The sequence below is a fragment of the Ailuropoda melanoleuca genome, chromosome 6, assembly GCF_002007445.2.
Source record: "Ailuropoda melanoleuca isolate Jingjing chromosome 6, ASM200744v2, whole genome shotgun sequence".
Classification (NCBI taxonomy): domain Eukaryota; kingdom Metazoa; phylum Chordata; class Mammalia; order Carnivora; family Ursidae; genus Ailuropoda; species Ailuropoda melanoleuca.
In genome coordinates this window covers 104,239,389-104,254,418 of record NC_048223.1, presented here as the reverse complement: position 1 = coordinate 104,254,418, position 15,030 = coordinate 104,239,389, and the positions used below count along the sequence as shown (strand labels likewise).

General features: G+C 40.7%; 1 long non-coding RNA gene across 1 annotated transcript; it reads right to left on the bottom strand.

The window, feature by feature from the left end:
• Window positions 1-2,522: 2,522 nt before the first annotated feature.
• LOC117802595 lies at window positions 2,523-14,348 on the bottom strand. The gene is made up of 3 exons (XR_004625953.1): window positions 14,042-14,348; window positions 8,571-8,632; window positions 2,523-2,860 (listed from the first exon to the last, which is right to left on the bottom strand). It is a non-coding gene; the product is annotated as an uncharacterized LOC117802595 (long non-coding RNA).
• Window positions 14,349-15,030: the final 682 nt, after the last annotated feature.

Sequence of the window (15,030 nt, the reverse complement as noted above, 5' to 3'; positions counted from 1 at the left end):
CTTACCAAGCCTGTAGGGATAACAACACCTACTTCCCAAGGTCGTGAAAGATTGACTTGATGCATGTGAAGGTGCTTTGTAAGCTGTATAGGTATAAGGGGTTCTTGTCATCATTGTCCTCTTTCAAGTAAAGGGACATTGCTTCCCATCTACCATCAACAGGATATGAATTGGGGTTAGTTATGTTATTGCAGGAAACTGTCCACCATTTCCTTGTCCAGGCCTTCAGGCTGCCCCTTGGCAAAGAGAATACAGCCAACCTTGACTGGGGTACCTGAGGCCAGCATGAGTGTGGTGAGTAGAAACAGCCGCAGATAACTAGATCTTACTTCTGGGCTCTAGTTCCAGTCTCATTTCAACTGAGAATAACTCATGAGAAGAACTCAAATTATTCGGGACCAAATAACTAAAAGTCAGCAAAATGTCCTGGTTGGAGTTTTACCTTTCTTTCTCTTTCCATCCTCCAATAGAAGCAGTACTTCAAAGGTCAAACACAAACAAAGCAGAAGGGAGGCAAAAGGCCTGAATAATCCAACAAAGGGGTAGTGGCCTGGAAAATCTAGAGTGGACTGTATTTTGTAATTTCTAAACAATGTATCTTAGATTCCAAACTGAGATTCCCCCATGGGATTTGTACCTCCCCTTTCTTGGCATACCACCCCACAGGCCCAGATGTTTGGCTTTAATATTTTTAGCACAAAGCTCTATTACCAAGAAGTGATCTTGGCTGAGCCTCAAATGACAATTTCTTCCAGCTGGCCAGGTTTCTTGAGGGAGTGCCCTGCCTTATGCAAAGGCTGCCTCTTCACCTTCCTGTAATGTCAGATGCAGGCGCTGCAGACACATGGGTTAGTCATCCCCAGGTTCTCGCTCATGCCACATCCTCTGTGGCCCCTGTGTGGCATTTGGCAGTGCTCACTACTCACCTTGTTTTCAAAGATTCAGTTTTTGGCCTTCTGCTCTTCCCTCATAAACTCTTTTTTAGATCTTATGTCTCGCAGAGGCAAGGAGGCTTGTGGTAGAATTATCTCCCTAAGGGCTCTAGTTTTGCGTCATGGCTCTTTCTAGCCATGGGACTTTGAATAAATCACTGTTATTTGCTGAAGCTTAGTTTCTTTATCTGTAAAATTTCAGTGAAACTATCCACCTGAGTGGTTTCCACATCTGGCTGCTCATTAGAAGTCCCTGGGTACTTAAATTCAGATTCTTGGGCCTTACCCCCAGACCCTTGAATTTAGTTCTGAGAAGCCTTGACCTGCCTCTCATGAGATTTCTGAGAGGTTTAAATGAGATTATATATACAGAATGGGTATACCGTGCCTGCCATGTGCATGCTCAATAAATGGTGGCTGTTAGAACTATCTCTTTATTCATTCAGCAAGTATTTCTGAATGCAAGGCACTGGACTGGGTGCTAGGTACGGACTCTTTTCCATGAGACTGGAATCCTAGCAAGACAGATAGAGATTAAACCGCTAATTATACAGTTAATTATTAATTATAACTGTGACAAGTGCCTTGAAGGAGAGTACAAGTTGCTGTGGAGCATATAACAAAAGGCCTGACCTATGCTGATGGTGCTCAAATCCTTATTTCCAATTTCCAACTTTAATCTCATACCTCCGACTGCCTGTTTGACATCTCCTCATCAATGCTTGCTGGTCTTCAAGTACTTTATATCTAAAAGTGAACTTATCTCGCCTTTAGCCTCTCCACCGCAGCCCACTTCTTGATGTTGACTTTTCTCTCCTACCCCCGTTCCTTCACTTATGCAATTCTTTCTTCCTCTGGTATTTCCTCCTCTGCCCCTATTTCAACTGTTGAAATCCTTAAGGCTCAAATGCCACCTCCTCCACGAAGCCTTCTCTGCTATTTCAAATGTAAGGCGATGCCTTTTCAACACTCACATTGACTCATGATTACCTGCGATCTTCAGCTGTTACATTATTTGTGTGCTTGTCTAAACTTAACTGAAAGTCCCTTGAGCACAATTCTTCTTCTACATGTGTGAATCTCTCTCAGCATCTATTACAGTATTAAACACATGTAGGGTGAAAAAAATGGTTGAAAACTCTTTTCTGGAGATGCCTGGGTGGCTCAGTTGGTTAAGGCTCTGCCTTTGGCTCAGGTCATGATCTCAAGGTCCTGAGGTTGAACCCTGCATCAGGCTCCCAGCTCAGCGGGGAGTCTGCTTCTTCCCCTTCCTCTCCCTCTGCCCCAACCCTGCTTGTACTCTCTCCCTGCTAAATAAATTTAAAAATCTTTTAAAAAATTATTTTCTGTACAACCACTTGGGAAGAGTCTTTGGTGTGACACCAAGGGTGCAACCTATAAAAGAAATCAATAGATTTGATTTCATCAAAATTAAAAAAATTTTTTCTGCAAAAGACCTTATTAAGAAAATAATAATGATGATGATGATGATGAAAAGACAAACCATAGACTGGGAAAAATGTTTACAAATCATATATCCCACAAAGGATTTGTATCCATAATATATAAAGAACTCTAAACACAGCAGTAAGAAACATTCCAGTTAGGAAATGGGCAAAAGATTTGAACAGACATTTTACCAAAGGGAATATACAGATGGCAAATAAGTGTATGAAAATGTGTTCAACATCACTAGCCATTAGGGAAATGCAAGTGAAAACCCCAGTGATATCTACTATCTACCTACTAAAGTGGCTGAAACAAAATATTGACAATATGAACTACTTACAGGATTCAGGGCATCTGGATTTCTTATCTGTAGGATTTTAAAATGGTACAGCCACTCTGGAAGACACTTTGGCGGTTTCTTATAAAGTTAAACATATGCTTACCATATGACCCGGCAATCTCACTCCTGAGTATTCAGCCTAGAAAAAAAAAAAAAAAGAAAACCGGGGCACCTGGTTGGCTCAGCTGGTTAAGCAGCTGCCTGAGGCTCAGGTCATGTTCTCAGGGTCCTGGGATTGAGCCGGATCCGGCTGGCTCTCTGTTCAATAGGGAGTCTGCTTCTCCCATTCCCCTCCCCGCCCGGCTTGTGCTGTCTCTCTCTTTCTCAAATAAATAAATAAATAAAATCTTAAAAAAAAAAAAAAGAAGGAAAAGAAAAATGAAAACTTACAAAAAAATCTGTACATGAATATCCATAGCAGCTTTCTTGGTAATAGACAAAAACAGGAAACAACCTAAATGTCCTTCAACAGGTGAATGGATAAACCAACTATCCAGTGTAATACTACTCAGTAACTATTAAAACAATTAAAATTAAAAAATGAAAAGAATCACCTGTAGATGAATAATTCTCAACAACTTGGATGAATCACAAGGATATTGTGCTGATCTCAAAATGTTACATAATACACGACTCCATTTGTGTAACATTCTCAAAGTGACAAAATTATAGTGATGGAGAACAGATTAGTGGTTGATGAATTAGGGTTTGAGGGAGGAATTGACTATAAAGGGGTAACAGGAAGGGTTTGGGTTTGTGTGTGTGTGTGTGTGTGGTAATGGAACCATTATGTTATTCAACTCTATACATGTGAAAAATTCATAGATTGAAAGAGAGAGAAACTGAGACACCTAGTGAAATCCAAATAAGATCTGTAGTTGAATTAATTTGCTGTGTCAGTGTCATTTTCCTGGTTTTGATAATGTACTGTGGTTATATAAGATGTTATCATGAAGAGCAAGCTGGGTGAATGGTACCTGGGAACTTTCTGTACTACTTTTGCAACTTCTTGTGAGTCTTAAACTATTTCAAAGTAAGAAATAGTTCTTTGGGAAAAATATATAAATAGGCAAATGTTCTTTGGTGATACATGCTGAAGTATTTTGGGTTGCAATGTCATGGTTTATATAACTTACTTTCAGATGGTTTAGCAAACACGCGGGCGCGCGCACGCACACACACACACACACATAGATAAAGCGAATGTGGCAAAAAGTTAACAGTTAGCCTTGCAACTTTTGTCTAGGTTTGAAATTTTTCAAAATAAAAAGTTAGGAATATTGGTTAATATATAGATGGATAGGTAGATAGATAAAGTAAGCAAAAAAAAAAAAATAGGGACGCCTGGGTGACTCAGTTGGTTAAGCATCCACCTCTTGATTTTGACTCAGGTCATGATCTCAGGGTTGTGGGATCAAGCCCCACGTCTAGTTCTGCAATGGGTATGGAACCTGCTTAAGATTCTCTTGGGATGCATGGATGGCTCAGTCTGCCTTCAGCTCATGTCATGATCCCAGGGTCCTGGGATTGGTCCCTCATCAGGCTCTTTGCTCAGTGGGAAGCCTGCTTCTCCCTCTGCCTCCTGCTCCCCCTGCTTGTTCTCTCTCTCTCTCTCTGACAAGTAAATACCTAAAATCTTAAAAAGGAAAAAAAAAAAAAGATTTTCTCTCTCCCTCCCCCTCTGCCCTGCCACTCCTCTCAAATAATAAATTAAATAAAAAAAGAAAGTGTCACCCAAATCTAGGATTGAACCAATGACCTTCAATCTAATGCTCTCCCAATTTCATCTAATTTAAAGTCTTCTCCTCCCTCCTTTTTGCCAAACAATAGGAAAATCCTGCTTTTTCTAGAGTAACAGAAAAAGGTCAGAATTCACACTTTGTTGGGAGTATTTTAAGTGCTACTCTTAGTTCTTGGTGTTATCCTAGTCATTTAGCAAACATTTACTGAACCTTGGCTCTATGCCAGCTGCCAGAATTACAGCAATGAATATAGAAGTGATAAAAAAGTGTCACTATTCTCAGATTAAATTTTTATAAATATAGAATCATATGCATCTTATATACTGTTCTGCGGCTTTTTTAAATGCTATTCATTGTGACCATTTTCCCATAAAAGGTGTCTCTATCTATGTACTTCTTTTTTTTTTTTTTAAAGATTTTATTTATTTATTCGACAGAGATAGAGACAGCCAGCAAGAGAGGGAACACAAGCAGGGGGAGTGGGAGAGGAAGAAGCAGGCTCATAGCAGAGGAGCCTGATGTGGGGCTCGATCCCATAACGCCGGGACCACGCCCTGAGCCGAAGGCAGACGCTTAACCGCTGTGCCACCCAGGCGCCCCTATGTACTTCTTTTTACAATTCAGTGTAGTACATGAATGTGCCATGATTTGTTTAATCAGTCTTTTGTTGGACTTTTATGTTGTTTTTAGTTTTTCCCTGTTAAAAACACTCTAATTTTTTAAAAAGGAAGAAAAGAAATACATCACCCGAATGAAATCCAGCTTCCATTTCTACTTTGCCTTAAGCAGTCAACCAACCAACATTTATTGAACACCTACTGTGTGTCCAGCTGGATGTTTGGTGCTGTTTGTGTGTGTGTAGGAGAAGACATGAGACATGGTTGCTACTCTTAAAGAACTTGCTATTAGTTGAAGAGTTAGGCTAACTTAGGTCCTAACCTAAGAACTACCATTAGGCAGTATGTATTCGACTGCAGACCATATGTGCTAAGACCTCAGAGGGAAACCCATCCCCTCTCTGTGTCCGGTTTTAGACTAGTTATTTTTTCAGCAAAGTTTCTTTAGCCTTGATGAAAATATGCTTGCATGAGGATATAATAAAGGCAGGTAAGGAGTATTGTGCTCCAATCTTTCTGGAGAAGGGGGTGTGTTTTTAGCAAAGATATGTGATATAATGTGCCATCAGGCTAAGTTATACTTCCAGTTGTCTTCTGTTCATAAAAATTAGACTATTACTATCTATATAAAAGATAAAAATAAAGAGCTATGAGTCCATTGGTATGGCTCAGTTGATGGTGACACATCAGTCTATGTGGTTGTAGTTTTGCTTACAAATTTGTGTTTATGTGGTTTTGCATTGCATTATTTGACACACAGTTTTTTTTTTCCTTTTCACTTTTACCATATTTTTGCTTAAGGCATTTGGGCTATCTTGGTAACCATTCTTATTTAAAAATAAAATCAAAACAAAGGTTTCTGGGTAAAAAAAAGTTTTCTGTGGGGCGCCTGGGTGGCACAGCGGTTAAGCGTCTACCTTCGGCTCAGGGCGTGATCCCGGCGTTGTGGGATCGAGCCCCAACATCAGACTCCTCTGTTATGAGCCTGCTTCTTCCTCTCCCACTCCCCCTGCTTGTGTTCCCTCTCTCGCTGGCTGTCTCTATCTCTGTTGAATAAATAAATAAAATCTTAAAAAAAAAAAAGTTTTCTGTGTTTTGGCCTCAGCAGTCTCTCTGTGCTTAAGCCTATCAAAAAGGTTCTGCGTGTTTGTGTAATTCTCTCTCTCTCATCCTTTCCCCTTCCCAGAATTATCTATTTATCCACCTCTTCTAAATCTGAGTTTAGGCTGAACCAGAGTTGCCAGGGCCCCAGCAGCATACAAAGAGACTTCCCTGCTCAATTACACTTCAGGACCTTGGACAGCTCTCCAGCCTTCCTGGTGTGGGTGTCCACTTACTACACTTCGCAGAATATCAGAATGGAATCAAATTTGAGAAATCGTTTAGTCCACTCTCTGCCTTTTGCTGATGCCCAGAGGAAGGATCCCAGTCAGCAAATATTTCAGGATTATTAACAGCCTGGCTGTGGGAGACACAAAGGGCCTGGAGGCCTCTCTTTCCTCCAACATTTCCTATACCTTCATGTCTGCTGATGCCTAAAAAAATTTTCAGTTCAACTCAGCAAACTTAAATGGATCAGGCTTTTCCCTCCATGGAAAAAGATATGGTCTAAACACAGATATACTCTGGGAAGGGAACAAAGGGACTTTAGTTTGAATGAAAAAATAATCCCTCCTAAGGGCTGGTCTTCATGGGGACTAGAGGGAGAGAGAACAGCAGAACATTGGGGACCCAAAAGGGGCTAGAGAGGGAATGACAGAATGAAGTGGAGAAGAGGGACATTCTGTGAAGTCTGGTCTCTGAAGGCAGACGTGGTGAGCTTCACACTGTTCACAACAGTGTGCCCTGAGCACATAAAAGAGAAGCCTCACACTTTCCTAAAATGAGAATATGGAGACCTGCTGTCTTTGCTCCAAATATGCATAGCAAGAGTCACTAGGCCATTTTTAAAAGATGTTTACGTAATGACTTAATACATTTTTTCATCATTTTTTCTCATAACAAACTTAGAAGGGGTTTTATTATCTCTGTTTTTCAAATGAATATACTAAGAAGTTGGGTAACTTGCCTAAAGTGACACAGGTAGAAAACGGCAGAGCTGAGTCTTGAACCCAGGTTCTCTGACTCTAAGCTGCTGTTCCTTCCATCATACTGCATCCCCAATGGATTTTTTTGTGTGGTAAAATATGCATGACATTAATTTTACTATTTAAACAAATTTAAAATGTATAATTCAGTGGTGTTAAGTACTTTCATAATGCCGTGTAATCATTGCCACTAGATAGTAGCCACTATTTCTAAAACTTTTTCATCATTCCAAACAGAAACTTTCTAACCATTAAGTAATAACTCCCCAATTCCCCCAGACCCCAGCCCTTGGTAACTTCTATTCTACATTCTGTCTCCTTGATTTTGATTATTCCAGATACCTCATGTCAGTGGAATGATACCATATTTATTCTTTTGTGTCTGAATTCTTCTATTCGGCTTAATGTTTTCAAGATTCATCCATGTTGTAGCATGTATTAGAACGTCATTTCTTTTTATGGCCTAATGGAGGCTGTGGTTGCAAAGGACAGAGTCACTCAGGCCACCAGAAGTAATAAGGGGTGATTGTAAGCAACCTTAGAAAATTAAGGAAGACAGAAATCTCAGCAACAGGGCTAGAAGTTCAGGAATAGTCATATATCTGGGCTTTTTGGGGACTTACAAGCAGTTTGGAATCTAATCAGCACAACTCTAGGGACCCAAATATCTCATTGCCCCCTTAATGGCAGGAATTTGCTAATTTTCTGATACTGGCCATTTTGTCAACTCAGTGATATTCTGCTTCCACAGCTTCCGTATGGCCTGGCACTGCCAACCACCTACTTCTCACTCTTTGAGAAGCAACACTCAGGTTTTTGTTGACTCCAGATTTCTACTATCTCAAGGACATGCTATCTTTTCTCTGTGCCCTTCATTTCCTGTGCCTTCTGTCAGCTGACAGACCATATCTTCAAAAATCTCTCTTTTCTGATTGGCCTGGTTAATCTCCAGTCATCTTGTATCATACCACCTCACAAGCCACGTGCCCATCTAGAAATTAGCTGCCCTTGAGTCAAGCATCTTCCCCTTCTCTGGTCAGGTGTGGCCAGGATGTGGGGGGTCCCATGCTATTGAGTACGTCTTTTAATTGTAAAGGTCTTCTTCTCTTGGGAGGAGGTTGGGAGCTTGGCAGGCAGGTGCCCAGGGAGTCATTGACTTCATCCTTCTAGATCAGCTCTTCTGTGCTCTGCTATGAGGCTGTCATTTGTACTATAATCCTATGACCTGCCTGTACTTCTGTAACTTCAGAAGTCATGGGGCACAGGTGTATATTCTGAGTTGATGTGTACTATGCAGATAGTTCTGCACATATTTTTAAAATTATGCAAATAATTGCCATATGGTGATATGGAGTTTGGAGTTGCTTGAAATATCTGCAGCTTATTTCAAGCTGCCTACTTACAGTTTCTGAATGAGGTTGTTTCTCTCAAGACTGAAAATCTGTTTTCAGTTCTCTTGCCAAGTCTACAGTAACAAGAAGATAGAACACAGGTGTGAGCAAATGCATGAAGTGGATTCCACTTACCATAAACTGTCATAAAAAGAACTGGATTATGGGGATAGGCCGACTCTGTCACAGTCACCAAACAACACATAAGTATCTCAAGCCCACTTTCTTCCCACTACATTTCCCAACCTCTCTTGTAGTTAAGCTGGGGCATATGTCTAATTCTGGCCAAAGGGTTGTGAGAGGAAGTGATACATGTTCTCCATACTTTCTCCTCCTGGAACGTATGAGTTGAGTTGGCAGAAGCCGCAAGAGCAGACTGGATCCCTGAATCATTGTTTGGAATGGTGCTGTTCTGGGGAGCCTCCTGGCTCATAGAGGACTTTTTGCAAGTAGGAAATAAACTTTTATGGGTTAGGCCCCGGAGACTGGGGACTGACTTACTGCAGCATAGCCTAGAGTCAGCTTGACCAGTAGTGGCTAACTAACCACGTGAGCTTGGGCAAGTAACAGTGTCCTCAGTTCTCATCTCCCTCTTCTGAAACATAAGAGTTGCCCCATATACTCTCAAAGGTCACCTTCTAAGATTCTCTGATTTCTAATTAACCATGTCCTGCTGCAAGGTTTTCTGTCCACTTCTTTCCATTCTTACTGCCGTTGATGTATATTATTTCTCATTTGATCATTCTAAAAGCCTTCTAATTGCCCCCATGTATCCAGGCACGTGCATGTCATCCCTTCTACTTCCTCAGTGTAGATTACGTCACCTTCGTCCTCAAAAGCCTTCACTAGTTACCCACTGCCTGCCAAACAAAGACTATGTGATGACTGATATTTGAAGTCCTTGATAGGAACGCCTGGGTGGCTCAGCCACTTAAGCGTCTGCCTTCAGCTCAGGTCATGATCTCAGGGTCCTGGGATCAAGCCTCGAGTTGGGTTCCCTGCTCAGCAGGGAGCCTCTTTCTCTCTCTGCCTGCCGCTCCCCCCACTTGTGCTCACACTCTCTTTCTCTCTCTGTCTCTCTGACAAATAAATAAATAACATCTTGAAATCCTTGATAATCGATGGTTGGTTATTTGTGCAGAGCTCTCTTCTGTCACCTGCACTGTGGGTTCCTTGAGGCCCAGTGCCATTTATGTCTGATTCAGTTTATAGCCTCCCACACAGCTAGTTCCTATTGAAGTAGAAAGTCAAATATCTCCAAACTAGGAATGAGGCCCTAATAAAATGATAGAAACCATCAAATGAATTTCATTGATGATGTTTGCCAGTAGTATGCCTATGTTCTGCCTAGTGGTAACATGCAGAACATGTGTATGTTAAAATACAGAATATGTGTGTTAAAATCCACATCCAAAGATGATTGAAGACTACCTGAAAGGGATTGTGCAGTAAGGGAGGTAAGGGAGTTACAAAGATGTAAGGCAAGCTCCCTGCCCTCCAGGGAATGAGAGGTGGGGACATGTGTGCTGGAAGCAGACTGCTTTGAACCGCAAAGGAGTCCTTAAAGTGGCTTCCTAGAGATAGCAGCAGAAGGAAACCGGTTATTTGGGTTGGCCCTAGAAACAGCCCTCTTCAAAGAAGTGCCATGACTCAGACCCCATTGGTTTCACCCCTGTAGTGCCATGGGGGATGTCTGCTTGACCTACAACACTGGCAGAGGAGAAGAAAGGTGGACTCAGAATGGAGGAAAGAAAGAGGAAGAGAAGGAAAGTGAAGAAGAAAATAAGAGTAAGGAAAGTTCACTACCAAAGAATCTAACATCTACATCCTACTTCTTAGTTCAAACAGCATTTTCATGAGAATCCTGTGAGGTGGCTATTGATACTTTCATTCTGCTGGTGAGAAAAAAGCATGAGAGGTCAAGAGATTTGCTTAAGGGCACAAATTGAAGTTTCTAACTCAAAATCTTGTACTGTGTTCTCATTTGTCTCTCCAACAAGAGAAAGTACTACAGTTCCTGTACCATGAAGTAAATTATGATGTTTACTGTATGTGAACAAAATTATAATATGTAAATATGGTAATGATAGATTATGACCCAAAGAATAAAATAAATATCTGTGAGCCCATACTTATTTTTTGTATTTAAATTCAGTTAATTAACATACAACATATTATTAGTTTCACAGGTAGAGTTCAGTGACCAATCAGTGTTACATAATACCCAATTATGAGCCCATACTTAAATAATTAAAAGATCGGATAAATAAATGGGAAAGAAGGGACAAATCTCCCTTATAGAAGGATTTCAATTCATACATGTAAAAGAGATGAGAGAAACAAAATCACTATTAGAACAGTAATTTACACTATTACCACAGTAATAATTGCTGCAAGTAAGATCTGATGAAGCTAATATTAGTAGACAAAACTTGAAGGAGAAACAGGGTATTTGCATAGCTTCAAAATATAGTCCCCCAGATATCTATTATCTTTTTTTAAACATATGTCCAAAAATGCTTTGATGTTCTTTTCTCCATAATGTAGACCTTAATTCCCCTCCCCTTATATGTGGGCTAGGTTTAGTGATATGCTTCTAACGAATATAGCTGGAGTCAGCAAAGAGCCAAATAGCAACTGCATTAGTCTCTGTGAGCCATATGGTCTCTTTTGCAACAGTTCGCCTCTGCCATTGTAACATGAAAGCAGCCACAGAAAATATGTAAACAAATGAGTGGCTGTGTACCAATAAAATTTTATTTACAAAAACAGGCAGTGGGCTGGCTTTGGCCTTCCAGCCATAGTTTGCTGACCTCTGAAATAGCATATGGAAAGGAAAAAATAGTAACTTTGCAGTGGAGAAACCTTGCAGACACTACCTTAACCAAGTGATCAGGTTAACATTACCAATAATAAGTCATATTGAAGTGATGTCAACGAAACAGTAGAGTGAGGAACTCCAAAAGTTCATCCCTTCATAATAGCAACAAAAAATGTGGCAAAAACTGTCAGAATCAACTTTTTCAGAACACTGATAGACCTATAATAAGTAATGAGGTTAAATCAATAATAAAAAAACTCTCAACGAAAACAACAAAATCCCAGGACTAGAAGCTTTCACCGGTAAATTCTATCAGATATTTAGAGAAAAATAAGCAGTAATCCTTCTCAAATTCTCACAAAAAATACAAGAGGAGAGAACACTTTAAAAAAAAAGATTTTGGGGCGCCTGGGTGGCACAGCGGTTAAGCATCTGCCTTCGGCTCAGGGCGTGATCCCAGCGTTATGGGATCGAGCCCCACATCAGGCTCCTCTGCTATGAGCGCTTCTTCCTCTCCCACTCCCCCTGCTTGTGTACCCTCTCTCGCTGGCTGTCTCTATCTCTGTCGAATAAATAAATACAATCTTTAAAAAATATTTAAAAAATAAATAATTAATTAATTAAAAAAAGATTTTATTTATTTATTTGACAGAACGAGCACGAGTAGGGGGAGGGGCAGAGGGAGAGGGAGAAGCAGGCCCCCCCACTGAGCAAAGAGCCCAATGTGGGACTTGATCCCAGGACCCCAGGATCATGGCCTGAGCCAAAGGCAGACACTCAACCAACTGAACCACCCAGGCACCCCAAGAGAACACTTCTTAACTCATATGAGGCCAGTATTGTCCTGATACAAAAGCCAGACAAGGGTAACACATAAAAAGGAAACTACAGGCCCAATATCCCTTATAAATACAGATGCAAAAATCCTTAATGAAATACTAGCAAATTGATTCAAGCAAGTACATTAAGAGGATTACACCTCATGACTGAGATTTACCCCAACAATGCAATGGTGGCTCAGCATATGAAAATCAATGCACCACACCATATTAATAGAACAAAGGATGAAAATACACATGGTTTCATTTCAATCAATGCAGAAAAATTGTTCAATAAAATCCGACACCCTTTCATGATAAAAACACCCAACAAACTAGAAACAGAAAGGAGCTTTCTCAGGGTGCCTGGGTGGCTCAGTTGGTTAAGCATGTGACTCTTGATCTCAGCTCAGGTATTGATTTCAGGGTCATGAGTTTAAGCCCTGTGTTGGGCTCCACAGTGGGTGTGAAGCCCACTTAAAAAAATGTTTTTTTTTTAATAAAAGAAATGAACTTTCTCAACCTGATAAAAAGCATGTACAAAAACCCCATAGTTAACATCCTAATGGTGAAACACGGAAAGCTTTCTTCCTAAGATCAGGAACAAGGCAAAGAGATCCACTCTTTCCGTATCTATCTAACATTGTACTGGAAGTTCTAGCCAAAGAATTTGGCAACAAAAAGAAGTTAAAAAGCCTTCAGATTCGAAAGAAAGAAGTAAAACTATTCACAGATGACATGGTTTTATAGAGAGAAAAAACCTAAAAAATCCACAAAAATCTATTCATGTCAAACAAATTCAGCAAGGTTGCAGGATACAAGATCAGTGTACTTCTATAAACTAGCAATGAACAATCTCAAAATTAAAATTTGAAAATTCCACTTATGGGGCGCCTGGCTGGCTCAGTCGGTAGAGCATGCAACTCTTGATCTTGGGGTGGTAAGTTCAAGCCCCACACTGGGCATGGAGCCTACATAAAATTAAAATTTTAGGAATAAGTAAAATAGGGGCGCCTGGGTGGCTCAGTCGTTAAGCAACTGCTTTCGGCTCAGGGCGTGATCCGGGCGTTCTGGGATCGAGCCCCATGTCAGGCTCCTCCACTGGGACCCTGCTTCTTCCTCTCCCACTCCCCCTGCTTGTGTTCCCTCTCTCGCTTTCTGTCTCTCTCTCTGTCAAATAAATAAATAAAATCTTTTTAAAAAAATAAGTAAATAAATTCCATTATAATAGCATTAAAAATAATAAATAGAAATAAATTTAACAAAATAAATTCAAGACTTATACACTGAAAACTATAAAACATCATCAAAAGAAATTAAAGCTCTAAATAAATGGAAATATGTCCCATGTTCATATATCAGAAGACTTAATATTATTATGATGGCAGTACTCCCCAAATTGGTCTATAGATTTAGTACAGTACTTATCAAAATCTCAGTGGCTTTTTTTGCAGCTGGACATGGACAAACTAATTCTAAAATTCATATGGAATTGAAGGACCCTGAGAACAGCCAAACCAATCCTGAAAAAGAAGAACAAAGTTGGAAGACTCATAGCTCTTGATTTCAAAACTTAAGTACGAAATTATGCTAATCAAAACAGTGTTGTGCTGGCATAGGCATAGACTTATACATCAATGGGATAGAATTAAGGGTTCAGAAATAATCCTGTACATTTTAGGTGACTTGATTTTTGACGAGGGTGCTGAGAGCATTCAATGGGGAAAGAATAGTCTTTTCAACAGATGATTCTGGGACAAGTGGGTAGATGCGTGCAAAAGAATGAAGTTGACCCTGTATTAATTTGCCAGAGTTGCCATAGTACTGTAAACTGGTTGACTTACATGACAGAAGTTAATTTTCTCACAGTTCTGGAGGCCAAACGTCTAAGATCAAGGTGTTGGCAGAGTTGATTTCTTCTGAAGCTTCTGTCCTTTGCTTGTAGGTGGTCATCTTCTCCCTCTGTTTTCACATGGTCTTTCTTCTGTGCATGTCTGTGTCCTGATCTCCTCTTCTTACAAGGAGACCGGCATGGGATGGTGAAGTAGGTGGCAGTCCGGCGTCGGAGTCCAGCTCAGGGCAGCACCGAGATCCAGAGCAGCAAGTTCCTGCAGGGCAGGGCAGGATTTTCAGGCTGTGCGTAGGGGGTTTTCATCAGCTGCACCTGTGGCAGTGAGAGAGGCAGCAGCTCCCCCAAACAGGTTCTCTGGTGAGTGGAAATGTGGTTTCAGTTCTCTGTCCTTATAATAATACTGGCCCTTTGGTTTGAGTAAAACTGGGGATGTTGGACAACTTCAGGGGAGACACAGATATTGGGCTTTCTACTAATCTGGCATGTGAGGTGATAACCTATTTTCTTTTGAAAAGTAGAAGAGAATTGACCATAGTTGTCCCCTAGGCTAGTAGTTATGGTTGTTTCTGGTCATGCTGGTCATATAAATCAAAGCTGGGCTTCTGAGAAAGAGTTGCTTCATAGCTTGTCATTCATTACAGGTATCCCCTACTTTTCCAAAGTTCGCATTATTACCACTGTGCTTTTATGAAAGACCTACATTAATACCTGTTTTTCCTAACCAAGAGAAATCCAAAGATTTTAGCTTTTAGGAAAAAAAAAAGGCGAGAAGTGAAAATAACATTCAGGGTTTGTTTTGCAGGGAGTGCTCAGAGAGGCAGTGCACATTCTAGCAGCAGGAGTGGCACAGCCGAGCACCTTCCTGGGGGTCCCCACTCAGCATCTCAGCATCAAGCTGTCTGTGAGCATCTGTGCTTTATCGCAATCCATTTTGTGCGTCATTGGCAAGACATGTCCTAAGGTATCAGAAAAGCCTAACAG